The following is a 27,677-nucleotide window of genomic DNA, read 5'->3' on the forward strand; positions in this document are numbered from 1 at the left end:
AGGTGAAAGTTTACCTAAATCTTATTCAGGTAATTATAGTTATGAATCCTTCTTATAAGAAAGGCAGCATGGGTTGACACTTTGTGAGAAATGAATGGAAGGCAATTATTGTGTTGGGAATTAAATGCGCCACCTTTATCACATTTGACATTTTGGCCTTCAGTGTGGTTTTAAGGCATTGTCTGAATCTACATTATCAGTATGTCATTGACACAGAAGTTGGCTGAATGGTTTAAGTGTTCTTTAACGCAGGATTAAAAGAGCAGTGAAGGATATAGCAAGGACTGTTTATGCAGAGCGGCTTTGTGTAAGTTTTCAGGGCAGGGGAATGAGCAGGACACTGGAATTGCTGAGCAATTAACTCATCCCTTGCATCTCTGATGCAAGGTTTTTAGGTTGTCCTCCTTCTTCTGCTGCTCCATCCTTACCTTCAACCTGGTGTTCCTCGTCCAATGAGGACTGCTGCAGTTGCCCTGCTTCCTCCAAATGCTGGTTCTTCTGTATGGCAAGATTGAATGGCAGGATACAGCACACCACTATGATGTGGGAGAGTCTTTGTGGAGCATATTGTAGGAATCTCCCACACCTAAACCTTTGTTTGAATAGCCCTATGGTGTGCTCAGTAATCATCCTGGTGGTCCTATGGCTTTGATTATATCTGTGCAGCTCAGGCATGGTGGGGTTGCAGAGGAATGTCATGAGTCACGTGTGTAGGGGTTATTATTTGTCCCCCAGCAGCCATCATGTTGGTGGAAAGGTCAAATATTGGGGCGATGGTTGAGTGTCGCAGGATAAAAGCATTGTGACGGCTGCCTGGGTATCTTGCACAAAGTTGCATGATTCTATTTCTGTGATCGGACATTAGCTGGACATTAATGCAGGCAGGGTTAAAATCTACCCTAATGTGTTGCAATGTAATGTTTTAAATATATTTTAGATGCAGCGCTTATTTCCGAAGGTATAGCAGATGACAGACAGTCTCAGCATGCTGTACGTTTATCTCCAGGTATATTTTCAGTATTATATTTATGATTTTCTGTGAACTTTACAACGCTATATTGGGTGGTATATTTTCAAAAGTTTGGTTTACACAATTATAGTCTGCCCGTTTGGGTCTTTATAGGGCTTAATGTTCTTAAGTCATCTATTTTCAAAGCCTATACTAACACAAAACTCTAGTTGTGCTAAAATATTTCATGCCATGTTTGAGACGGGGCACATATTTTGTTCCAGATATTTTTATTTATTATTAATTTTTAAATGTTAACAATTTTAATATAAGTTTTTTTTTAAAGTTTAGACAAAATTAACATTGCATGCTGGGTAATCCTATTATAAACATTACCTCCATTATTCCTTAGTATAATGTCTTTCAGAGAAAATACCATTCAGGAGATTATGGCCTAGAAATTCAGTAAGGCCCCGCCAGGTCTTCAGCGCCCGAAATTTAGCGCTCACCCGGATTCCCGCAGCACCCGCCTGAAATTCAGTTGCGACGGGCCAAGACGGAGGCGGGCGCTACTGCAGGGTTTGGCCGCCTCGCTTGGGGCGATGAAAGTCTATTTCAGGCGTCCAGCTGCCGCTGCGCCACCCGATGCGGTGCGGCAGGCTGGGGTACTGCAGGCCTCCTCCTTCTCTTAAGGAGGAGCTGCCTGCAGCCGTGAGATCGCCGCTGGATTCCCCCGGCAAATTAGCCCGGCACCACGGAGAAGTGCCGGGCTCGCGGGAGTCAGACAGCAATGCCGCGGGGGGGTGGTGCAGGAGTCCGGGGAGGGAGGTGCGGCCATGCGGCCGCCGGGAAAGCGGCCGGCCGCCCCTCCACCTTTATGCGCCGGCCTCTCGGAGCTGCAAGGCCCCGTTTTCCAAACGTTGTTTGCGGCCGCTGCGGGCAAGGCGGCCGCAACTGTATTTGGCCTTCGGAACAGAATCGCGTTGGAACCGGGGCGCTGCGCACACCGATGACGTCATCGGTGCCGGCGCAGCGCTACCGGCTAACGCCGATGTTAGGGCCCAACTTAATTTCGGGCACTAAAAAACTTCCGGCGCAACCCACTCTTTCGCCCCTAAGTGGGCGCAAACGCAACTGAATTTCTAGGCCTATGTGCTCAATCCTTGTATGATTTCTGCAGCACTAGAGGAGTTTTCAGCTTGCGGCGTTCATTATTCCTGCTATTAGTGCTGTGCTGCAGTTATCCAGCAGTTGAATCCAATGTGCATTTTAGATTACTGCACTTTAGTAAGGTCAGAAATATATTCAAGAACATGCAATGGACATCTGACAACATTCCACGCAAGGACGTGGAATGATATTCACATTGTCAGCACTGTAAATTCTGATTCAGAATAGATCATTTATATGAATGTTTCAGTCTACTTTTTTTCCTGAGGAAAGGTCTGAAAATCTTAAATGTTTCTACTTTGAAAGGAATCAAATGAAAGGGGCCCTTTATTTTTTAAGTCAGTAAAAGGCAATTTATAATGTTCACTTTGTTTTTACAGATGAAAGTATAATTATATCTTTCTCAGGAAATTTATATATTTTTTGTCTTGAGTGGTGTGGTGGAGCAGCAGGTTTGGTTCCAAATTTATTAAACACAGAGCAGTAGGAAGGAAACTTGCAATTATGATCATTTGCATGCCAAGTTCCTGATCTCAGCTGCACCATCAAGAGAGATCAGGTACTTTCCCACAGGGAGGAGTTAATCGCATTGTAAAGGGCCTGAATTATGTCTTGTAAGGGCCATTGGCCAACTGATAACATTCTTCCCCAAGACATTGAATAATATCCTCATTGTTTGTACTTTAAATATTGACTTAAAATTGATTATTTGATTAAATATTACTTTCTTTCCACTTTTTTTTCCTCGGAATAATGTTAACTGTAGTCCTTCTGCATAGAAATTTATATGTAGTGGGTCATGTGGTGTATGTGCCTTTAAGAGCAATTGTGGTGTATGTGCCTTTAAGAGCCCCAGGTGTGCGTAATGCCGGTAATTGCCACTTGGGCTATATAAGCCTGTGTATTGTGTATATCCTTTAAAACCCCCCCAGACTTGCTTAGTAAATACCTATGAACCAACTCCTGTCTTCAGTGTCTTTATCTACACACGGACACTACAGTGGCGACGAAGTGGAAACGGACTTACCTGCAATTCGGCAGCACCTCAAGGACATCGATTCCTCCAGCGTCCAGAAGACTCAAGGAAGTAATAGAAACTGTGGTTTCACCAGCTGGCCAAGCTGGTGGCAGGTACTGCGCTAATCCTTCCTGGGCTTCAGGCTGGGGCTCCAGCGGCGGGCTCGACAGCTGAGACAGGCAGCGAAATCGGAGGCAAGCAATAACGGACTGGGAGGGTGCACTCGGGAGACGGCCGGCGCGGCAACCAGGTCAGCGTTTAGACCTCCGTCGGGAACGAGTCTCCAACAGTGAATAAACGGAAACCACAGTAAAACAGCCTTGTTATCGGTAGCAGTGGCGGGAAAGCGCGGGAAGCGCCATATCGTTGCTACAGAGAAAAAAAAATCGCGGGAAGCGCCATATCTTTTTTTTTGAAATGCCTAAGTCTGGCAATATTGATGCTTTTGATAACAAGATAGAGGATTGGACCACATATGTAGAAAGAGTGGAGGTGTTTTGCACCGCAAATGGAATAGAAGATGAAAAAAAAGCTTCAGTGCTTCTGGATCTAATGGGCGCAGAAACATACAAGCTGTTACGCAACTTAATCACTCCAGCCGAACCGATGGACAAGAATTTTGAGGAGATTGTTGATACCCTACACTGCCAATTCGAGGCAGGACTGGCAGATTCTCTGCAAGACAAATTCATCTGCGATCCCCTAAGTGTAGAAACACAGAAAAAGATATCTTCTGGAAAAGATTTAACACTGGACAAGGCTTTCAGTGCAATAGGAGCGGCAAAGATACAGCAAAGGCAACAGGACTTCGGCACCCATGAAATGACACGGGGTTTCGAGAGATGTTATCGCTGCGGCAGATCCAACCATGACCAGAGGGATTGCTGGTTCAAAGAAAAAGCATGCAGGCAATGCGGAAAGATGGGACACATTCCACGTGTATGCCGATCTGAAAATAAAAAATCCACTAACGGGAAAAGAATCAATAAGGAAAAGCACAGAAAGGTACAAATGATGATGGACAGTAGCTCCAAAGACCAGAAGAGCGATAGCGACTCCAGGAACAAGAGACTAAGCTCTCTCAAATTACATAATGTAATTGCCAATGAAGATTACCAGACCATTTGGGTTACCCTCATAATAGCAGGGTCCCCAGTTAAAATGGAGCTAGATACAGGATCAGCTCTAACCGTAATAAATCGACGAGATTACGAGAGGCTATTTTCGCATATACCTCTAAAAGACACATCCATTATCTTAAAAACATATACGGGGCAGAAAGTATACCCCAAAGGAAAAATAAAGGTTCCTGTGGTATACAACAGCAAAGAAATACAAAAGTTGTATTTATACATTCTACAAGATGGTGGTCCACCGTTGTTGGGACGTGAATGGATAAGGAAGATACGTTTAGACTGGCACTCCATTCAGGCACTGACGGTGACCAGTAAGGAAAAAAACAATGATGACATCATACCTGAACGATTAAAAGACACCTTGGCCAACGCCAAAGAAGTGTTTCAAGAGAAACTAGGAACCTTGAAAGGCATCACCGCCTCAATAAAAGTGGAAGATGCAGCAATTCCAAAATTTTTTAAGGCAAGACCGGTGCCATACGCAATACGTCCGGCAGTCGAGGCAGAGCTGGAGAATTTGGAAAAGGCAGGCGTATTATCCAAAATAGATTGGAGCGAATGGGCAACACCCATCGTTCCAGTCATGAAAAAAGCATTGAAAAATAACTCTGAGGAACAGAGAAAAATTCGCATCTGTGGGGACTTTAAGGTGACTGTAAACCCGGTCCTTCACACGGTACAGTATCCTCTTCCGAGGATAGAAGATATTTTCGCCTCACTATCCGGAGGGAAAACGTTTCACAAAAATTGACTTGGCACAGGCATATCTACAGATGGAGGTTGAGGAGACCTCTAAAAAGTATCTCACAATAAACACACACAAAGGCCTGTACCAGTACAATCGACTGGTTTTTGGAGTAGCATCAGCTCCAGCTATCTGGCAAAGAGCTATGGAGCAAGTCCTGCAAGGGATTCCGGGGACTCAGTGCTACTTAGACGGCATCCTTATAACAGGAGAAAACGACAACGAGCACCTTGCCAATTTGGAGCAGGTGCTCACTAGGCTGAAAGAACGGGGCCTACGAGCAAATCGCCCCAAGTGCGAATTTTTCCAAAATCAGATATCATATTGTGGCCACATAATTAATAAGGAAGGGTTGCATAAGTCACCTGAAAAAATTGAAGCAGTTATAAAAGCCCCAGCACCTGAAAATGTTTCACAATTGAGGTCATTCCTGGGATTAATAAATTACTATCATAAATTTTTACCGAACTTATCAACTATTCTACACCCTCTTAATGATCTTCTACACACAGGAGTGATTTGGAAATGGAACGAAGACTGTAAACGTGCCTTCCATAAATGTAAAGACTTAATCACATCCGAGAAAGTTTTGGCTCATTACAACCCATCACTACCAATCAGACTGGCGTGCGATGCATCCCCTTACGGCATAGGAGCGGTATTGTCCCATAGATTCCCTGATGGCTCGGAACGGCCGATAGCTTTTGCGTCACGCTCATTGAACTCAGCTGAGCGTAACTATTCCCAGATAGACAGGGAAGCACTCAGCTTGGTATGGGGAGTGAAGAAATTCAACCATTACCTACACGGACAAAAATTTACCTTGCTGACTGACCATCAACCCCTCATCTCCATATTCAACCCTAAGAAAGGTGTCCCCATTATGACGGCACAAAGACTACAGAGGTGGTCCCTTTTTCTAGGGGCACACCAATACAACATTGAATACAAAGGGTCAAAACAGCATGGGAATGCTGACGGTTTATCGCGCCTGCCGTTGCCAACGATAGAAGAGGCACCTACAGTAGACCCAGTAGAGATATTCCACTCTACCATAGTGGAATGTCTACCGGTGACAAATTCTGCCATTGAAAGGGAGACAAGAAATGACCCTACTCTCTCACGGGTCTACGATTTAACAATAAAGGGATGGCCAGCACATGGCGAACCACTGTTGCCAGCATTCTCGCAAAGAAGAGAACAGCTGTCAGTGTGCCGAGGAACCTTGATGTGTGGATCCAGAGTGGTGATTCCACCCAAACTCCAGGATAAAGTGCTAAAGGAGCTTCACGAGGGGCATCTGGGTGGAGTGAAAATGAAGAACCTAGCTAGGGCGTTTGTATGGTGGCCAGGTATCGATGGAGACATCGAAGACATGACCAAGAGCTGCCTAGGATGCCAGAAGGTCCAAAATGCTCCGCCACAGGCCCCTCTACATCCATGGGAGTGGCCCTCATCTCCCTGGCAAAGGGTGCACATCGACTTTGCTGGTCCATTTATGGACTCAATGTTCTTAATCGCAGTTGATGCACACTCCAAGTGGCCGGAGGTAATAAAGATGTCCTCCACCACCACGGAAAAAACCATCACAGTATTAAGGACCATATTTGCCAGGAATGGGCTGCCGGAACAAATATGTTCTGATAATGGACCGCAATTTGTGTCCGAAGAATTCAGAAAGTTCTTAAAGAACAATGGGGTAAAGCACTACACGTCCGCCCCATACCATCCCGCCACCAATGGATTGGCTGAAAGGTTTGTCCAGACCTTTAAGAAGGCCATAAAGGCCATGGGTAATGAAGACATAAAACTTCAGCACAAGGTGGATAACTTCTTATTTGCATATAGGAATGCAACACATATGGTTACAAACCAAACTCCCGCCATGATGTTCTACAATAGAAACCTAAGATGCCGGCTGGATTTGGTCAAGCCCAACATCCGAAGGGACGTGGAGAACCGGCAGTTTCAGGGCATGAATGAAAGGCCAACTAGGGCCTTCCAGATAGGCCAACCGGTTTTGGCCCGGGACTACCGTACCGAGAAATGGCAGCCTGGAACTATCTGCACACGACGAGGACCACTGATGTATACCGTGGACATCGGAGAAAGCATAATAAGGCGCCATGCTGACCAAATCATCAAGTCATCCGAAAAGGGACAACCTACACCACCACGCTATACATCTAACGATGACGTAGAGATACCCATATCTACCTCCGATCCGGTGATACTGGAACCCGATGAACCCGACACTGGCCTTCAAGCCGAATCAGCCTTGCCAGAAGAACCTACTACACCACCAGAAACTACTACACCCCCGAGGCGTTATCCGGACCGAGTCAGGAAGCCTCCTGAGAGACTAACTTATAATTAATTAATACAGCAATGTATATTATTTTGCATATAACATTTAATTAATAATTACTTAAAATATGATGTACTAGTTAGCTAGAAGGGGAAGAATTGTGGTGTATGTGCCTTTAAGAGCAATTGTGGTGTATGTGCCTTTAAGAGCCCCAGGTGTGCGTAATGCCGGTAATTGCCACTTGGGCTATATAAGCCTGTGTATTGTGTATATCCTTTAAAACCCCCCCAGACTTGCTTAGTAAATACCTATGAACCAACTCCTGTCTTCAGTGTCTTTATCTACACACGGACACTACAGGTCAAATCACCAACACCTGCTATAACACAGAGTAACAAATCCCGTGGAACCAACCAAGTCTGCACATGTGCTGAGAACAAACAGACTTAAGGAAATGATAAGTAAACAGGGCTGAGCTCATGAATAATCATGAGAAGTTTATTCTTACACTTTGGTCAAGGCCTGATTCTGATTCATCATTGGTGTAGGGAGCACAGGGTTTCTCTATCAGCTCAGCATTTAGCGGGAAATGGACAACCAAACATTCAAATTATTAAATTGAGCAGTTGGTTCAACTGGATTTGAGAAGTCTATGAGATCTGAGGTTATCTGCAGATTGACCTATTGTACTGTCCGCCCTGCCTCAACTTATCTGCTGCTGAAACCCTCAGCCATGCCTTTGTCAACTCCAGACTCGACTATCACAATGCTTTCCTGGCCAACCTCCCATCTTCCACCTTCCATAAACTTGAGTTCAATAAACATCTGCTGCCTGTATGCTCACCCGTACCAAGTCCCACTCACAAGTTCCCCTTCAAGTCACAAACCATCCTGACAGGCAACAGCAAGGGCACTGGCGGAGTAACAATGATGGGAGGACGAATGCGGTCATCCTGAGAGAGGACAGCAGATTCTTCCTCCACGGAGCCACTGCCACACCCCCGGGGCGGTGCCTCACCATTCCTAGCCATCTGTTGGAGGACAGATTGCTGGACTGTTGTGACACCCTACAAGCCCCTTTCCACACTGGTAAAGCAGCCATAATAGCAGCAGTCTGAGTCTGCGTGGCAGCAGGCTGAGCCTGCATGAGAACAGTCTGTGCTTGCATGACAGAGGTCTTAGCTTCCACTGCAGCACTCCGACATTGAGTGGCTTCTGATTGTGCTAAAATGGAAGCTGAAATATCAGCCATCAGAGTCTGCATCATGGTTGGGTTCACAAGTGCGCTAATGGAGTTGGTCGTCACTTCCATGCTAAAATCATGGGCTGCAAGCTCTGCGCAAAGCCCTGTGCAAGCTTGGTGCCGGTCTCCTCCTTGACATTGCACTCAGGCTTTCTGGCAGGCCTGCCAATGCACCAACCAATTCATTGTGCATACCCATCAGCCTTCTTCTGTAGGCTGCCCCATTGACGCCCCCATCTGAGTCCTCTGCAGCAGAACTCGCATGTGATCTCGTCTTCCGGGGAGCTGGCACCTGCGCTACCCTTTCCCCCGCCCTGGCTGCAGCCCACTCATGCCCGGTAACATACCACATGCAGATCCTGCCTCTAAGCTACCCTTTAAAGTCCACGCAGTGTCAGTATCTGAGTTGGTGACTGCAAGTGTCAGTGAGTGACGGTGTTTCTTCTTCATCATCATTTTCCTCTTGCATCATTACAGAGTACGATAGCATAGTGGTTATGTTACTGGACTAGTAGTCCAGAGGCCGGGACTAATAATCTGGAAGCATGAGTTCAAATCCACCATGGCAGCTGGGGAATTTAATTTCTAAATCCAGAACTTTAGCTTCAAGGTGCCAGTAGTGTGTTCAATGGTGTCCCTGGTGTCCCATGGCTATTATTTTACCCATGCTGCTCAGGCGTAGTGGGGTTATGCTCAGCACATTGTGATGGTGAATGTCCGGTATCCTGGCAGCAGTCATGATGCTTTTATTCTGCACAAGTCTGCTGTTCCCTCAGTCTTTGAGCCTCCAAGACAAACCATAGGGTGGCTATGGGTGACAAGGGCAATCCGTTGACCACCTGGCTCATGACTCCGCTGTGGAACCCAACCACACGTGGGCAGCTTGCGTACAATGAGAGTTATGCTGCCACACGGAATCTGATAGAGCAGACCATTGGAATCCTTAAACAACGCTTTCACTGCCTGGACCGCTCTGGAGCAGCCCTACAGTACTCACCAGAGTGAGTCTCAAGATTTGCCGTGGCCTGCTGCATGCTCCACAATCCCACCATCATGAGGGCACAGCCCTTGCCACCAGGCATGTGGCGACCAGCTGAGGAGGAGGCAGAAGAGCAGGAAGCGGAAGAGAAGGAAGCAGAAGAGGAGAAAGCGGAAGAGGAGTAGGCAACCCAAACAGCCACTGTCTGCCCGGGCTGTCCGTGATTGACTCATCCGACTGCAGTACCAGTGCACGCAACCCAAATTCCCCATTCAACAATAGTCCTACACCTTACCTTACCTCTGTCACTGACCAATACAGTGTCCTCTTGGCATGGTGTCCAGGTCCTCAGGGCTATGCTGCTGGCATTCACCGCAGTGGCTATCTGCTCCCAATGGACTTTACATATTTGCCCGGTGGGCCTCCTGGCCCCCTGTGGAAACAGGACCTCTCTCCTTGAGTTGACCTCCTGCACCAAGGCCTCCAGTGCTGTATCAGAAAACCTTGGTGTTGTGTCCATCAGTAGTAAGACACAAGACTGCAGGAGAATGGTACAACAGGTGTTTACTCAACATGGCTCACTCTGGAACTGAACTGTACATATTATTACTCAGTGCTATATACAGGTGTGGTCACTGCTGGTACTACAGTATACATGAGCTGTAAAAAGTAGTTCCCCCCTTAAAGGTATATACATTACAATTCCTCCCCTTTTAGATTAACAGTACCATAACACTCATTTAACAATTAAATATCAAACTAATTACAATGAACACTTTTAACATACAGCGTTAGTTGAAAATAGTCCATTTATATATTCAGTCTTTGGGGAGGCTTCCTGATCCTTTCTGGATAGCGCTTTTCCCGAGTGTCTAGCTCTTGGTGCGGAGGCGATTCTGGCACCCTGTCGTCGGTTGGGTCATCAGCTTCCGATGCTACTGTTTCTGGGGTAGATGTGACCTGTACGTCGGGTTCCTCACCAGGTACGTATGGGCGAGGCATGGGGTTGACTTGTTCCTGTGACTCTAGGATCTAGTCAGCATGGCGTCTCACGATGTTCTCCCCAACGTCCACTGTGTACATTAGTGGGCCCTGCCGTGTGCATATCGTTCCTGGCTGCCATTTTTCTGTTCGGTAGTCGCGGGCCAAGACTGGTTGCCCTACATTGAAGCTCCTTGTTGGCTTCTCATGGATGTGCTGGAATTGCTTACTCTCAACATCTCTTCGTACGTTTGGTCTGAGCAAATCCAGGCGAGATCTTAACCTTCGGTTAAAGAACATCATGGCCGGGGCCTGGTTGGTGACTGCATGTGTCGCATTCCGGTAGGCGAACAGGAAATTGTCCACCTTATGCTGCAGCGGAATGTTGTCATTGTACATAGCCTTTATTGCCTTCACAGAATCACAGAAATCACAGAAACCCCACAGTGCAGATGGAGGCCATTTCGGCCCATCGAGCCTGCACCGACACATATCCCACCCGATCCCCGTAACCCCTACACCAACACATATCCCACCCTATCCTGTAACCCCACGTATTTAATCCCCCTAACACTAAGGGTCAATTTATCATAGCCAATCAACCTAACCTGCACATCTTTGGACTGTGGGAGGAAACCGGAGGTTTGTACGAACCTCTCAGCCAATCCATTTGTGGCTGGACGATACGGGGTGGATGTGTAATGCCTTACCCCATTCTTCTTCATAAACCTCCGGAACTCTTCGGACACAAACTGTGGTCCGTTATCGGAGCAAATCTGTTCTGGCAAGCCGTTCCTGGCAAAAGTGGTCCGTAGGACTGCAGTAGTTTTCTCCGTGGTGGTGGAGGACATTTTGATGACCTCAGGCCATTTCGAGTGCGCATCCACGGCTATTAAAAACATTGAGTCCATGAATGGACCAGCAAAATCAATATGCACCCATTGCCATGGAGATGAGGGCCACTCCCATGGGTGTACAGGGGCATGTGGTGGTGCATTTTGGACTTTCTGGCATCCTGAGCAGCTCTTGGTCAGGTCCTCGATTTGTTTATTGATTCCCGGCCACCACACATAAGCCCTGGCAAGGCTTTTCATTTTTACCCCTCCCAGATGACCCTCATGAAGCTCATTGAGCACTCTATCCCTTAACTTGGGTGGAATTACCACTCGGGATCCACATATCAAGGTCCCCTGGCACACTGACAGCTGTTCTCTTCTTGTCGAGAATGCTGGCAACAGTGAGTCGCCATGTGCTGGCCATCCCATCACCGTCAAATCATATACCCGAGACAGTGTTGGGTCATTTCGGGTCTCCTTTTCTATACGAGCGTTAGTTACCGGTAGGTATTCAACAATAGTCGAATTAAATATTTCGACAGGATCCACTGCTGGTGCTTCTTCCGCAGTAGGCAGTGGCAGGCATGATAGCCCATCAGCATTTCCATGCTGTTTCGTGCCCTTATATTCAATCTCATAGTGGTGCGCCCCTAGAAAGAGTGACCATCTTTGTAGTCGTTGTGCAGTCATCACCGGAACGCCCTTCTTCGGATTAAAAATGGAGACAAGAGGCTGGTGGTCAGTCAGCAAGGTGAATTTCTGCCCGTGCAGATAGTGATTGAACTTTTTCACTCCCCACACTAGGCTGAGGGCCTCCCTGTCAATCTGTGCGTAGTTACGCTCAGCTGAGGTTAGTGATCGTGACGCAAAGGCTATTGGCCTCTCTGAGCCGTCCGAAAATTTGTGCGACAGCACCGCTCCAATGCCGTAGGGTGACGCATCACACGCCAACCGAACTGGTAGTGCTGGGTTGAAATGGGCCAATACCTCTTTCGATGTGATTAGTGTTTTGCTCTTCTGGTAAGCTCGTTTACATTCGTCACTCCACTTCCACGGCACTCCAGTTTGCAGTAGGGTGTTCAGTGGGTGTAGTATTGTAGACAAATTTGGCAAGAACTTATGGTAGTAGTTTACCAGCCCGAGGAACGACCTCAGTTGTGACACGTTTTCCGGTGCTGGAGCCTTGACTACTGCCTCAATCTTTTCTGGGGACTTATGTAACCCCTCTTTATCGATAACGTGGCCACAATACGAGATCTGTTTTTTAAAAAACTCGCAGTTGGGGCGGTTAGCTCGGAGCCCATATTCCTTCAATCTATTGAGCACCTGCTCCAGGTTGGCGAGGTGATCAGTGTCATTTTCGCCCGTGACCAGGATGTCGTCCAAATAACACTGGGTCCCTGGGATCCCTTGCAGGACTTGTTCCATTGCCCTCTGCCAAATAGCCGGAGCTGATGCTACCCCGAATACCAGCCGGTTGTATTGGTAGAGACCTTTATGGGTGTTGATTGTGAGGTATTCTTTTGATGCTTCTTCTACCTCCATTTGCAGATACGCCTGGGCCAGATCAATCTTAGTGAAGCGTTTCCCTCCAGATAGCGAGGCGAAAATATCTTCAATCCGCAGAAGTGGATATTGCACGGTGTGAAGGACTGGGTTCACTGTTACCTTAAAGTCCCCACAGATGCGAACCTTCCTTGGTTCCCCAGGCGTGCTGCTCAAAGACTTTTTCATCACAGGGATGATGGGTGTAGCCCACTCGCTCCAGTCTACCTTGTACAGTACTCCTGAACGTTCCAAACTCTCCAGCTCTGCTTCAACGGCTGGGCGGATCGCATAAGGTACCGGTCTGGCCTTAAAAAATTTTGGGCTTGTGTTTTCTTCGATTTTAATTGTTGCTGTCATGCCTTTTAGTGTTCCGAGTCCTTGCTGGAACACTTCTTGCGCGTCGGTTTGGATCTTTGACAGTCGCCCAGGTGTGACGTCGTCATCCTTTTTGGCAGCCACAGTCAGTGCCTGTATGGAATGCCAATCCAGCTGTATTTTCTGGATCCATTCACGTCCCAGTAATGGTGGTCCTCCATCTTGCAATACATACAGGTCTAGTTTTGGTGTTTCCTTACCGTTATATATAACGGTCACCCTTATTTTTCCTTTGGGGTAGACTTTTTGCCCCGTGTACGTCTTCAAAATAATTTTTGTGTCTCTCAAGGGTATGTGTGAGAATAGCCGCTCGTAGTCCCGTCGGTTTATGACTGTTAGGGCTGATCCTGTGTCCAATTCCATTTTTACCTGGACTCCTGCTATCTTGAGAGTGACCCAAATGGTTCGGTGATCCTCCGTTTTGATCACATTATGTCGTTTCAGACAACTCAGCTCCCTGCTTTCGGAGCCGGTATCACTCTTTTGTTCGTCTGAACTATTCTCCGTCACCTTATATACCTTCTTGTACTTTTCTTTTGGAGATTTCTTATTGCTGGTTTTCTTTCCCGACCTGCAGACTCGTGCTATGTGTCCTACTTTTCCACACTATCTGCACACTTTGGCCTAGAAATTCAGTTGGTTGCGCCAGCCGGTAATGCCATAAGAGGGGTATATTTCCAGCGCTAGGCACTTAGCGCCCGGGCGCAGACCGGTCTGCACCAACGCCCAAATTCAGTTGACATTTAGCGCCGGCGCAAAGTGTTTGCGCCCGCTCAGCTGCGCGCGCAGCTTATGACGTCATTTCGTCGTGCAACGCTGTTTGTGCGCCCCAAACCGGAAATTCAGTGGCGCCCGCCCAATGTGGGCGTGGCGCTGCTAAGAACTGTGAAGTGGAACGCAACAGAGGCCCTGCGGGCCTCGGGGAGCGCTAATTAAAGGGCACTTACACTGACCTATAAAGCCCAGCCATTTTGCTGCAATGACTTTACTGCTTTGGATTTCTGGACAGAGACCAAGGGACAGAGCTTACTGATTTGGGACAACATAGGAGAGGTATTTTTGGCTTCTGGCCAGTGCTTTGACATTTGATTCATTTGATTTCACTGTTTTCAACTTTATTATGGGGGCTGTATGGGGGTCCAACCCTCAGTTGCAGCATTATGTGCGAAGGGCTCGCAGACGCTGTGAGAGAGGGCCAGCCATGCCTAGACGCAGAGGGGCCATCAGGCGTCGGCAACGTAGGCCTTACCCACTCAGGCAATACCGGCAGCAGGTGCCCTATCTCACCATGACTGCGGCGCATTGTGTTAAGAGGCTGCGCTTCAGAAGGGAGGTGGTTGCAGAGATCTGCCAGCTGCTTCACAGAGATCTGCGTCCACAGCTGATGTGCAGGACGTCTCTCTCGGTGGAAGTGAAGGTCACGGTGGCTCTGAACTTTTATGCAAGCGGCTCCTTCCAAGCCGCTGCTGGGGACATAGCGAACATCTCCCAGTTCGCCGCGCATCGCTGCATCCGGCAGGTCACCGATGCACTTTTCGCGAGGAGACACCAATTCATCTCCTTCCCCATGACCCGACAGAGGCAGGAGCAGCGTGCAGTCGGATTTGCCAGGATCGCGCGCTTCCCCATGGTGCAGGGCGCCATTGACTGCACGCATGTGGTTATGCGGGCACCTATCCACAATGCCGAGGATTACCGCAACCGGAAGGGCTACCATTCCCTAAATGTACAGCTGGTGTGTGACCACAGGCAGCGCATCCTAGCTGTCAATGCCCGCTTCCCAGGAAGCAGCCACGATGCATTTATCCTGCGCCAGACTACTGTGGCTGACATGTTCGAGGCACAGCCTCCACCAAGGGGATGGCTTATCGGGGACAAGGGCTACCCTTTGTGTACATGGCTCATTACCCCGCTCCGCGCGCCCAGGACCCCAGCGGAGGAGGCATACAACGAAAGCCATCAAGCCACAAGGAACATCATCGAGCAAACGATAGGCGTCCTCAAGCAACGGTTCCGCTGCCTGGATCGTTCCGGCGGATCTCTACAGTATTCGCCGGATAGAGTCTCCCAGTTCGTCGTCGTGTGCTGCATGCTGCACAACCTGGCTATCCGCAGGACTCAGGCACTGCCACCTGACATTGCACCACCACCTCAGGAGGACGAGCAGGAGGACCATGAGGAGGAGGAGGAGGAGGAGGAGTACCAGCCCAGGAGGGAGCCACAAGGTCCAAGGGCCGTCCGCCGGGGGCTTATTGATCGACACTTCTAGGCCCCCTGTCAGGGAATGGGCTGTGGCAATGAACGCACCTGAAGGCAGCCGCACCGCAAGCCCTCAGCCGGTTAACGCAACAACCACTTGAAACCTGAGACGTGGACATGCTGAATAAATAAAAAGCTTTATTTCACAAACTCAGGGCCCTTCCCACATGAAACAGAAAAACAGACAAGACCCCCAAAAAAGTCAAAAACATCTGTCACTCCCAAAACCTGGGGAGGACTAACAAAACTTGCCCATCCAAATGGCCTTCATCATCGGCCTTACAAAAATAAGCCCCCTCCTCCACAACACAAACACCCCCCTAAAAACAAAAAATGCCTTGATCCTCGGCCTTACCAAAATAATGCCCCCCCAGAACACAAGCCCCCCAATATAAAAAAAACCGCTATCACCACACTCTGATGGGTGTGCCGAGAGGGCGAGTCCTTAGACAGGCTTCTCTGGCCCCTGCCCGACCTGCTGCTCCGCCTCAACCTGGGCCCTGCGCGTGTGGCAAGGCTGGGGGAAGGCTCATGAGGGCCACAATGCGTGTCGGCAGATGCCCTTGGGGGTCGGCCTAGACGAGGCCCGGCCCGGGAGGGGCCGGCTGCTGACTGCTGCAGCTGTGGCTGGCCAGCATCAGTCTCAGCAGCAGCTCGTCGCACCTTGGCTGGGGGAGTGGCAGTGTCGGCTGCACCAATGGGGGCAAGCTGGCTGATGGCAGGCGCGCGCTGCTCGCCAGAGACACTGGCACTCGGCCGGGCTGGCAGTGCAGCAATCTGGTGGAGGCCAGACCGCTGTGCTGCAGCAGGGCGGCGGGTGCCCTGGCGATGCTTCCACGCCACAGCGAGTGTGGCAGAAGTGAGTGCCTGAACTGCCCTGGTATGTGCCCGCATCAGCTCTGCCAGTGTCTGGACGGCACCACTCATCTCGTGAGTCGCGTCCTGGGCTGCTGCGAGTTGCTAGACACCCCTGTCGTGCGCTGCCGCGAGTTGTTCGACCCCCCTGGCTTGTGATTCCCCGAAAGCGACCACACTATGAGCCAGGGACTCAATGGCCTGAGGCATCTGTTGCACAACCCCCATGAACTCCTGGTGGCGCCACTCAGACGCCGCCGACATCTCATCGAGGAGGCGCACCTCCTGGGCGAGGACCGTCTCCGGACTGGAGGGCGGACTCTCCCTCTGGGGAGAAGGCTGCCGAGCTGGCCGACCCTTCCCGCGTGCCTCGAGCCCACTGGACCCAGGATCTGCCCTCCCCTGCAACACCTCCCCGCTCTGGGGAGAAGGCCGGCGTGCTGCCGGACCCTTCCCGCGTGCCTCGAGCCCACTGGGCCCAGGATCTGCCCTCCCCTGCAACACTTCCCCCTGGCTCTCCTGCAGGCCAGACGTCTCCCCTCCATTGCCATCCCCTGGCGCGGATGAGGGTTCCCCCAATGTGCCGCCTTCCTCCTGGTCCTCGTCGTCCTCCTCCTCCAAGGGCCTGGCACTCGGAGCTTCAGGGACCACCTCCTCCTCACCAGCTGAAAGCAGGAAGGCACAAGAGTAGCTTTAGAGTGAGGACAGGGCGTCAGCGAGGGAGGCCTGAGTGGTGGCATTATGCGCATTTGTCGGTCAGTGCGAAAGGATGTAGATCTGAAGCGCAAGGGCAACGACAGAGGTCCAACCGGTCATGTCCTTACCAGTGGGTCCCTGTACAGGGTCCGCATCTCCGATCGCAACAGGGCCAGTCACCCGGGCACGCATGAGTCGAGCCACGCTCTCCTCCAGCTCACTGAGCGGCTGGTACTGGGGACGGCCTCCCCCGGTGGCAGACTGGCTCCTCAAATTCCGCGCCAGCTTGGCCTGCAAGAGAAAGGACGGCCTCTAAGTACAGTGTGGTGCCCTGTTGCTGTGTGCACTGCCTCCCATGGTCGAATAGCTTGGCCAGTGTGGTGCCCTGTTGCTGTGTGCACTGCCTCCCATGGTCGAATAGCTTGGCCAGTGTGGTGCCCTGTTGCTGTGTGCACTGCCTCCCATGGTCGAATAGCTTGGCCAGTGTGGTAAGTGCAGAAAGTGCTATTGATGATCATGCCAGTGCCATTGCTGTGGGAGGAGGGCTGCCCATTAGTCCTTTGAGGTCCCTTTGCCCATAATGTGAGGTGCACATGCAAGGATGAGGAGGACACTGGAAAGGGTACTCACCTTCACCATCCGAGTGAGGTCGTTGTACTTCTTGCGGCATTGATCCGCACTCCTGGGGACATCGCAGGTGGATAACACCCTGCAGGCGATTTTCCTCCAGGCTTTCCTGTACTGGCTCCTGGGAGCCTTCTTGCCACTGTCCGGGCACAAGATCTCTCTTTTGTTTTCGACACCATTAATCAGCACCCTCAGAGCATGCTCTGAGAAGTGCTGCGCTCGTTCACGGGCCCTCTCCATGGCTCCAGGTGCTATTTTGGCCCACCAGCAGTGTTGAGGCCTAGCTGCAGGGCTCCAGTATGCAGGGCATGGCAGCAGTCAAAGTCGACCCTTCCCCCTTTAAGAGCTGGCCGGCGTCAGGGTGTCTGCTGTCAATCAAAACATGACCGCACCTGCGCTGCGCCCGGCCTCGGCGTTATCAGGCCGCATCGCCGGCTTAGCGCCTGAAGAGAGCATTGCAACGCCAGTTTCAGCGCTCGGCCAAACTCTTGGCCAACTCTACTGAATTTCGGCAATGTGGCCTACACTTTCCGGCGGGCGCTAACTTTAGCGAACGCCCGACTTTAGCGCCCCAAAAGTGTCCAGACTGAATTTCTAGGCCTTTGTCTTTGAACCAGCAATCATTGTGGTCGTGTGTTGTTCTGCCGCAGCGATAGCACTTCTCTGTTCTGTATGACATTTCGTTTGTGCCATATTCTTGCGGTCTCTGTTGTATCTCTGCAGCGCCCCGTGCTGCTGCTTCATATGATACCGCAATGCTGAAAGCCTTGTCCAGCGTAAGGCCCTTTTCAGATAAAAGCCGTTTCTGGGTTCCTTCACTTTGAAGCCCACACACAAACTTGTCCCTTAAGGTATCTGCCAGTCCCGCTCCAAACTGGCAGTGTTTCGATATTTTGCGCAGTTCTGTTAAATATTCAGCATTGCTTTCATCCTTATGCTGGTTCCGTTTGTGAAACTTGAATCTTTCTGCTATCAGCAGCGGTGTGGGGTTTAAATGTTCCTGTAGTATCGTCACTATGTCTCCAAAACTCTTTTCCACTGGCTTCGCTGGGGTTACTAGATTTCGTAATAAGCCATACGTCTTTGCACCCATTAAATTTAACAATACCGGCGCTTTCTTGTCATCTGACACCTCATTTGCCTTGCAGTATACCTCTATTCGTTCGACATATGTAGTCCAATCTTCGACTTCATTGTCAAATGCGGTGATACTGCCACTCTTCGGCATTTTGGGTGTGGTTTAAAATGGCCTAAAATGGCGTCTCCCGCGCTTTACTTCCTCCCCCGCTGCTGCCAACGCCGCTCTCGGTGGTCCTCGTGGCAATGGCGGCGCCCTGTAGGTTTCGCGCGCTTCTCCTGCACTGCTGCCAACGCCGCTCTCGGCGGTCCTCGTGGCAATGGCGGCGCCTCGTGGGTTTCTGCGCGTCTCTCTCCATCTCCTCGACGCTGCTCGGCCCCTGAACACCGGCTGCGCCCTGTGCGCTCTGCCCTCTCTCTCTCCCGTCGACGCTGCTCGGCCCTTTGCTGTGCCGCTCGGTCGGGCTCTAGCCCGCCGCTGTCCGGGAAGGGTCTGCGCACTACCTGTTGCCAGCCCGTTTCGCTGGACCACCACGACTGGAAAGCCAAGCCTGGCTCTCGACAGCCTCCCCCGCAATTCTCGAGTCTCTGCTGGATGACTGGGCGGTTGCCCGTGGTCAACGCCCGTGTCTCTGGCCTTGACCTCCAATCTACTGGTCTCCAGGAACGAATCCCTGGGAGGTGATGCAGAGTTGCAGGTAGGATCGAATTTGCCTCGTCGCCAATGTTGTGTCCGTCAGGAGTTAGACACAAGACTGCATGAGAACGGTACAACAGGTGTTCACTCAACGTGGCTCACTCTGGAACTGAACTGTACAGATTACTACTCAGTGCTATATACAGGTGTGGTCACAGCCGGTACTACAGTATACATGAACTGTAAAAAGTAGTTCCCCCCTTAAAGGTATATACATTACACTTGGTGCACGCTCTCTTAGTGACTACGAGTGAGGAAGGTACAGGGATCCAGGATGTAGTGTTGAAGGAGACGCAGCCCTTGCTCTTGTCCAGCAGGATCGAGGTTCTTACTCCCTGTGAGGGCGGGAGCGGGGACTGCAGGGAGGATGAGCAACCTGGCCACAGCACCGTGGTACAGGGGGCCATTCAAGTGGAGGGAGTAAAAAGAAATGTTGTAGTGGTAGGGGATAGTATCATTAGGGGGATAGATAGGGTTCTCTGCAGTCAAGAGCGGGAGTCCCGAAGGCTGTGTTGCCTGCCCGGTGCCAGGGTTAAGGACATCTCTTCTGGGCTGGAAAGAAACTTGGAGTGGGAGGGGGAGGATCCAGTTGTCGTGGTCCATGTTGGTACAAACGACGTAGATAGGACAAGGAAGACGGTTCTGTTAAAGGAGTATGAGCAGCTAGGGGTCAAATTAAAAAACAGAACCTCAAGGGTAATAATCTCTGGGTTATTACCTGAGCCACGAGCGAATTTGGCGAGGATAAATAAAATTAAAGAGTTAAATGCGTGGCTCAAAGACTGGTGTGGGAGAAATGGGTTTTGCTTCTTGGGACACTGGCACCAGTACTGGGACAGGAAGGAGCTATTCCGTTGGGACGGACTCCACTTGGCCAGTGCTGGGACTAGAGTCCTGGCGAATCATATAACTAGGGCTGTAGAGAGGGCTTTAAACTAATTAGTGGGGGGGAGGTTTCTAGAGAGCAAATAATAGAAATGGCAACAGAGAAGGTCATAGACTTAGGTAGCAGTGGGGGAATTAAAAAACAGAACGTGTCAGGAAGGGACAGAAGGTATGGAGTAAAAGGTAAAGTACTAAAAAGGGAAAAAACAGGAAATAAGTGTTACAAAACATATTTGAAAGTTCTTTATCTGAATGCACGTAGCATTCGTAACAAAATGAATGAGTTAACGGCACAAATAACGACATATGGGTATGATCTTGTGGCCATTACAGAAACATGGCTGCAGGGTGACCATGACTGGGAATTAAACATTCCAGGTTATTTAACAATCAGGAAGGACAGGCAGGAAGGGAGAGGAGGTGGGGTGGCTATGTTAATAAAGGAAGGAATCACTATAATACAGAGAAAGGATATTGGGTCAAAGGAGCAGGATAGTGAAACAGTTTGGGTGGAGATAAGGAATAATAAGGGGAAAAAAAACACTAGTGGGTGTAGTCTATAGGCCTCCGAACAGTTGCAACTCTGTTGGACGGAGTATTAATCAGGAAATAGTTGAGGCTTGTAATAAGGGAACAGCTATAATTATGGGGGATTTTAATTATCATATTAACTGGACAAATCAAATTGGGCAGAGCAGCCTTGAGGATGAGTTCATTGAGTGTATTAGGGATGGGTTTCTTGAGCAGTATGTAACTGAACCGACCAGGGGGCAAGCAACCTTAGATTTGGTCCTGTGTAATGAGACAGGATTAATTAAAAATGTCCTAGTAAAGGATCCCCTTGGAATGAGTGACCATAACATGGTTGAGTTCCATATTCAATTAGAGGGTGAGAAGGTTGGATCTCAAACAAGCGTGCTGAGCTTGAATAAAGGAGACTATGAAGGTATGAGAGCGGAATTGATTAGAGTGGACTGGGAAAATAGATTAAAGGGTAAGACAGTACATGATCAGTGGTGTACATTTAAGGAGTTATTTTACAACTTCCAAAAAATATATATTCCACTGAGGAAAAAAGGGTGTAAAAGAAAAGATAGCCATCCGTGGCTAAGTAAAGTAATTAAGGATAGTATCTGACTAAAAACAAGGGCATATAAGGTAGCCAAATCTAGTGGGAGGATGGAAGATTGGGAAGTCTTTAAAAGACAGCAAAAAATAACTAAAAGATTGATTAAGAAAGGGAAGATAGATTTTGAAAGTAAATTAGCAAAAAATATAAAAACAGACAGCAAAAGTTTCTATTGTTATATAAAAAGAAAAAGGGTGGCTAAAGTAAATGTTGGTCCCTTAGAGGATGAGACCGGGAAATTAATGGTGGGAAACATGGAGATGGCAAAAACACTGAACAATTATTTTGTATCAGTCTTTACAGTAGAGGACACTAAGAATATCCCAACACTGGACAAACAGGGGGCTCTAGGGGGGGAGGAACTAAATACAATTAAAATCACTAAGGAAGTGGTACTTGGTAAAATAATGGGACTCAGGGCGGATAAATCCCCCGGACCTGATGGCTTGCATCCTAGGGTCTTGAGGGAAGTAGCGGTAGGGATTGTGGATGCATTGGTAATAATTTTCCAAAACTCACTGGACTCAGCAAAGGTCCCGGCAGATTGGAAAACTGCTAATGTAACACCCTTATTTAAAAAGGGTACTAGGCAGAAGGCTGGAAACTATAGACCAGTTAGCCTAACATCTGTGGTTGGTAAAATGTTAGAGTCCATTATTAAGGAGACAGTAACGGGACATTTGGATAAACATAATTTAATAGGACAAACTCAGCATGGTTTCATGAAGGGGAAGTCATGTTTGACAAATTTGCTTGAGTTTTTTGAGGAAGTAACATACAGGGTGGATAAAGGGGAACCAGTGGACGTAGTGTATTTAGACTTCCAAAAGGCATTTGACAAGGTGCCACACAAAAGATTATTGCTCAAGATAAAAAATCACGGGATTGGGGGTAATATTCTGGCGTGGGTGGAGGATTGGCTCTCTAACAGAAAGCAGAGAGTTGGGATAAATGGTTCGTTCTCAGATTGGCAACCAGTAACTGGTGGTGTTCCGCAGGGGTCACTGCTGGGTCCCCAACTCTTTACAATCTATATTAACGATTTGGAGGAGGGGACCGAGTGTAACATATCAAAGTTTGCAGATGATACAAAGATGGGACGGAAAGTAGTGAGTGAGGAGGACATAAAAAACCTGCAAAGGGACATAGACAGGCTAAGTAAGTGGGCAGAGATTTGGCAGATGGAATACAATACTGGAAAGTGTGAGGTTATGCACTTTGGCAGGAAAAATCGTAGAGCAAGTTATTATCTTAATGGCAAGAAACTGGAAAGTACTGTCGTACAAAGGGATCTGGGGGTCCTGGTGCACGAAACTCAAAAAGTTAGTATGCAGGTGCAGCAAGTGATCAAGAAGGCCAATGGAATGTTGGCTTTTATTGCTAGGGGGATGGAATATAAAAACAGGGAGGTATTGCTGCAGTTGTACAAGGTATTGGTGAGACCGCACCTGGAATACTGCATACAGTTTTGGTGTCCAGACTTAAGAAAAGACATACTTGCTCTCGAGTCAGTACAAAGAAGGTTCACTCGGTTAATCCCGGGGATGAGGGGGTGGTCATACGAGGAGAGGTTGAGTAGATTGGGACTCTACTCATTGGAGTTCAGAAGAATGAGAGGCGATCTTATTGAAACATATAAGATTGTGAAGGGGCTTGATCGGGTGGATGCGGTGAGGATGTTCCCAATGATGGGTGAAACTAGAACTCGGGGGCATAATCTTAAAATAAGGGGCTGCTCTTTCAAAACTGAGATGAGGAGAAACTTCTTCACTCAGAGGGTGGTAGGTTTGTGGAATTTGCTGCCCCAGAAAGCTGTGGAAGCTACATCATTAAATAAATTTAAAACAGAAATAGATAGTTTCCTAGAAGTAAAGGGAATTAAGGGTTACGGGGAGCGGGCAGGAAATTGGACATGAGTCTAGGTTCGGAATGGTTATGGCCCTGTGGGTAGTGGAGTGGGCCCAGGGGCCGTGTAGCCTGGTTCTGCTCCTACTGTGTTCTAATTCTGTGTTAGATTTCAGGAGATGGTTTTATTCCTATTCCTGGCTGGGGTGGAGATCGCCTTTACAGAAGCTAAGTACTGTAGAAAATATAGGGACAGAGTGATCTCCTGGAAGAATTTCGATCGCCTAGATGGGTCGGAGAGGAATTTCCCAGATTTTTTTCTCCCAAATTGGCCATTGGTTCTTTATCTGGTTTTTCGCCTCTCCCGGGAGATCACATGGGTTCGGGTGGATGCAGAGTGATAGAAGATTTGAGGTTCGGATCGGATCAGCCATGATCTTATTGAATGGTGGAGCAGGCTCGAGGGGCCGATTGGCCTACTCCTGCTCCTATTTCTTATGTTCTTATGTTCTCCCCTATCGTGACATAATTGTTGGCCTAGAAATCTGATAACGCACAAAAACAGGAGGTGCCACTGTAGGGCAAGGTTAACTCATGCTCATAAAAATAGCGCAGGCAGCACCGTTATTTTGGAGGAGCCTGCTGATTTAAATGATCAGAGCGCAGAACGTACTGTGCAACGCGCAGTTTCAGGTGGTGTGCTCAGCAGGAGGCCCAATGTAGCGTAGCTGTAGCGTTCCTGGAGCGAGGCAGCATTTTCTTAAAGATGTCTCGAGCCCTTAAAGGGGAACTGCCTTGTAAAGTTTTTAAAAATCATTTAAAAATAGGCAGTCTTTAGCCCTTAGAGTTCTACTGCCTTCTAAAAGAAAAACATTAAAAATAATTTCAAAATGGCAGTCTTCAGCTCTTCTGCATGTCAAAAAACGGTAAAAGTGCTTCAGCGCTAACATAAATGGCTCAAAAAGCCAGTGAAAGGACACCCAGGGCCTCGCATGCAGCACTCCAACTTTGTGCAGGGGATCAACACTAGAAGAGAGGTCCTATACCCACAGTGGGGTGAAGGCCCTCCAGAAAGAAGGATCTGGGGCCATATCACCGAGGCCATCACTGCCAGCAGTGTCGCTCCCACCACCTGGCTCCAGTGCCCAAAGAAGTTTCTTGACCTCAGACCAGTGGTCAAGGTCAGTGAATGCATCTTCAAAAGCCGTCTCCTACCAACTGCACCACTAGCCTCACACGCTGCTCCATGAACAACACCCCCGCATCACTCACTTACCAACACAAGGCACACCTCACATTCGTAGTTTCACCTCACCCCCTTTGAGGAGACAGTGCTGGCCATTCTTAGCAGGGGTATGGCTGAGCTCTTGGCCAGCGGTGCAGCTGAATGAATAAAAGATGCCGGTATCCTCATACGTTATCCTCCTCACATCCCACTTCCCCCTCATCCTACAATCTCTTCTGGTGTACAAGCTGTGCATGGTGTAAGCATGCATCTCTCCCTTTCTCGCGCACCCCTCACCACAACCCTACCCTTGTGCTTTCCTCATTTCAGATACCCAAGAAATCCAGCCTGCCCAGCCAGTATGTTAACAAGAAGAGGGAGAGGAGAGTGAAGAAGAAGAAACACCATCACTCGATTTCACACTCCCAGCCACCAGCTCCTTGAGGTCGTCTTGCAAGGTCGTGTGCTCCACTGAAAGTCAGCAACCTTCTACCAGCCATGCTGCAGCCACTGGGGTAGCACTGTGTAACATCACTAGGTTAGGCAAAGGCACATGCAAGACAAACACTTAGGGAATGCACAAGGGTGATTAGTTGATTTTTTGATGTAATATTGGATGCATATATGGATAAAGTTGGATTGGAAAGGTTGGTTTTATTGGTGGCATTTATTTCAGCATTGTGGCCAAGAGGACGCTGTGATGGTCAGCAACAGAGGGAAGGTAAGGTATGCGACAAATGTTGAAAGTGGATTTGCGATTGTGGTCACTGGTACCACAGGCGGATGATTCCATCCTGGATATCCCGGCCAGAAAGAGGTTGTCCGGCTTGCATTCTTCCTTCTGCTTCCTCCTCTTCGCCTTCTTCCTCTTCTGCTTCTTCCTTTTTCCTCTGCAAGCAGCTTGTCCCTTTTATGCCTTTACTTCATCATGTGCCCCCCAGGACTGTAAGCAAGTGGTCTTCTCAGAAGAAAAATACTGCAGATGCTGGAAATCTGAAATCTGAGCAGAAAATGCTGGAAATACTTAGCAGGTCAGGCAGCATCTCAACCTGAAACGTTAACTCTGTTTCTCTCTCCACAGGTGCTGCCTGACCTGCTGAGTATCTCCAGCATTTTGTGTCTTCTCAGAGACCTCCATTTACCATTCAAAGCCTTGCAAGTATCCAGCAGCACTCCCTGCACACTTTAACAACTTTTTTAATGTACTGCGCCAAGCGACTACGTCAATAAAAAAAATTAAAGTCCAAAAGCTGAAATTCAAACTTATCTGAAAGATGTGTGTGTCTCTTTAAGAAGCACTGACAGCGTCTCTGCTGGGCTCCTACATGCATGTTTTGCTGTGCGTAGTTAGGACAGGGTGTTCTGGCATGCGGCAATGACCAAAATAGCCGTCGTGGTGTCAAATCAGGCATTGCACGATCTGCTCATTTAAATTTGAGAGACCAGCACTGGCAACAGCAACGCTATGGCCCTCACAAAAATGTACCCGAAGCGAGGCGGCCGCCATTTTTTCAACAAAATCAGCCTTAATGGCCAGCGCTACAATGGTGAATTTCTAGGCCTTTTTTGTTCCTCCTCTCCCTCTCTTCCCCAGCCAGTTCAATGAGCTGCTGCAGTTAGAATGCACCTCCCCTTTAGAATGCACCTCCCCTTTGGGCCTCCTGCTGAGCATTCAGCCACTCAGCAGCACTGTGCTGAACGCCGCAATTGTACTAATCAGCAGGCAGCACAAAGTTTGCGTGCTGCCTGCATTCATTTGAACGTGCGTGGGTTGATCATACATCGCGATCCACACGCCCGTTCGGGGGCAAACTATTTTCTAGGTCTGTGTATCTGCTCTTGCAGCTCAAACTGGTGCCATTAAAGCTTTAGGCTTCACCATTGAAAAGCTGGGGTACGCCTGGATAGGGGCTTCAATTGCGTCACAGTGCTCTCACAGTCCGCTTTCCTGCAATTCAGTGGAAGTGATGAGTCACAGCCACATGGGATTAACAGTGGCACAACAGGAGTGGCCTCTCTGAGGATGACAGTATGTCTGCCAACCCCTCAACCAATATTTACCATGGTTCCAGAAAACCAGCTGAGTCAGTCTTCCCTGGCAGTTGCCAACCACGAGCATCTCAAGGGCCTTCATTTGAGCATCAGCAAACTTCCACCACCCATGCTGCAGCCAGTGGGGAAGTACCTCATGGGAGTGGTACAATAGGCAGGAAATTGCTTAAAAAAAGCAGCTGACCGGCAGCATTCAAATGAGTTTTGGTAGTTAAAATCTGCTGGGGCCTGGAGCGAAGCTCATGGACAGGAATTCTGTCTGCTTCTGTTGCTTCCCACCGCAAGTTAAAATCATCCCTGAAGTGTCGAATTGAATTTCAGGTTTATACATTTTGGATCTTTCAAAAGATAGCTGGATTCTAAAATTGTTTTAAATTGTTTTTCATGCTATTTTAGAGTGTTTTTTTACTCCTTTTTCTCTATTATTTCCATTGTTATTTCCAATATGCCTCCCTTACTGATTCTCATCCTTTTTCTATTTTGAGTCCTGGTACATCTTTTACATCATACTCCACGCACCCCACCCCCAACCCCCACCCCCACCTCCGAGTTCTGTCAACTATTGAGTAGTGATTGCTGACTGCTTAACAAGCTTCCTCTCTTTTCACAAGCTCACAATTCCAACATGGAAGTTTTAGTTTGTAAAATGATCAGTTATTTCATTCTTACTGCTCCACCATCCACATCACTTCATAGTTGCTCATTAGAGGAACAATAATTACAGTTTTAATTTAACTTTTCTATTTTAATGAAGCTTTAACAACATGTATTAAATTGTTTGAGGTGGTTTGATACTAATGATTATGCTTTCTTTCATGACTTATCAAATCATCCCATTTACTTATTGTGTTGCAGTGTCTTCTATACATTCAGTAAGACATGCCCTTCATTTTTAGTATAAAATAAAACTTCTATGTTTTGGACTCATACATTTTATTTATATATATAATAATATCTTTCAGAAATGGAACCTGCTCAGGAGGCTGGAAATTTGGAAGCTAAACCTTCCGATTCCTCCTCAGGTATGTTTTCAATATTTTTC

General features: G+C 48.5%; 1 long non-coding RNA gene across 1 annotated transcript; it reads left to right on the forward strand.

Annotated features, from left to right (window-relative positions):
* Positions 1–27,657, forward strand: LOC147104263 (uncharacterized). Its single transcript, XR_015072388.1, has 3 exons — positions 1–29; positions 938–1,006; positions 27,598–27,657. It is a non-coding gene; the product is annotated as an uncharacterized LOC147104263 (long non-coding RNA).
* Positions 27,658–27,677: the final 20 nt, after the last annotated feature.

Source organism: Somniosus microcephalus, chromosome 19 (genome assembly GCF_052327205.1).
Source record: "Somniosus microcephalus isolate GS21.2 chromosome 19, FLI_Smic_1.0, whole genome shotgun sequence".
Classification (NCBI taxonomy): domain Eukaryota; kingdom Metazoa; phylum Chordata; class Chondrichthyes; order Squaliformes; family Somniosidae; genus Somniosus; species Somniosus microcephalus.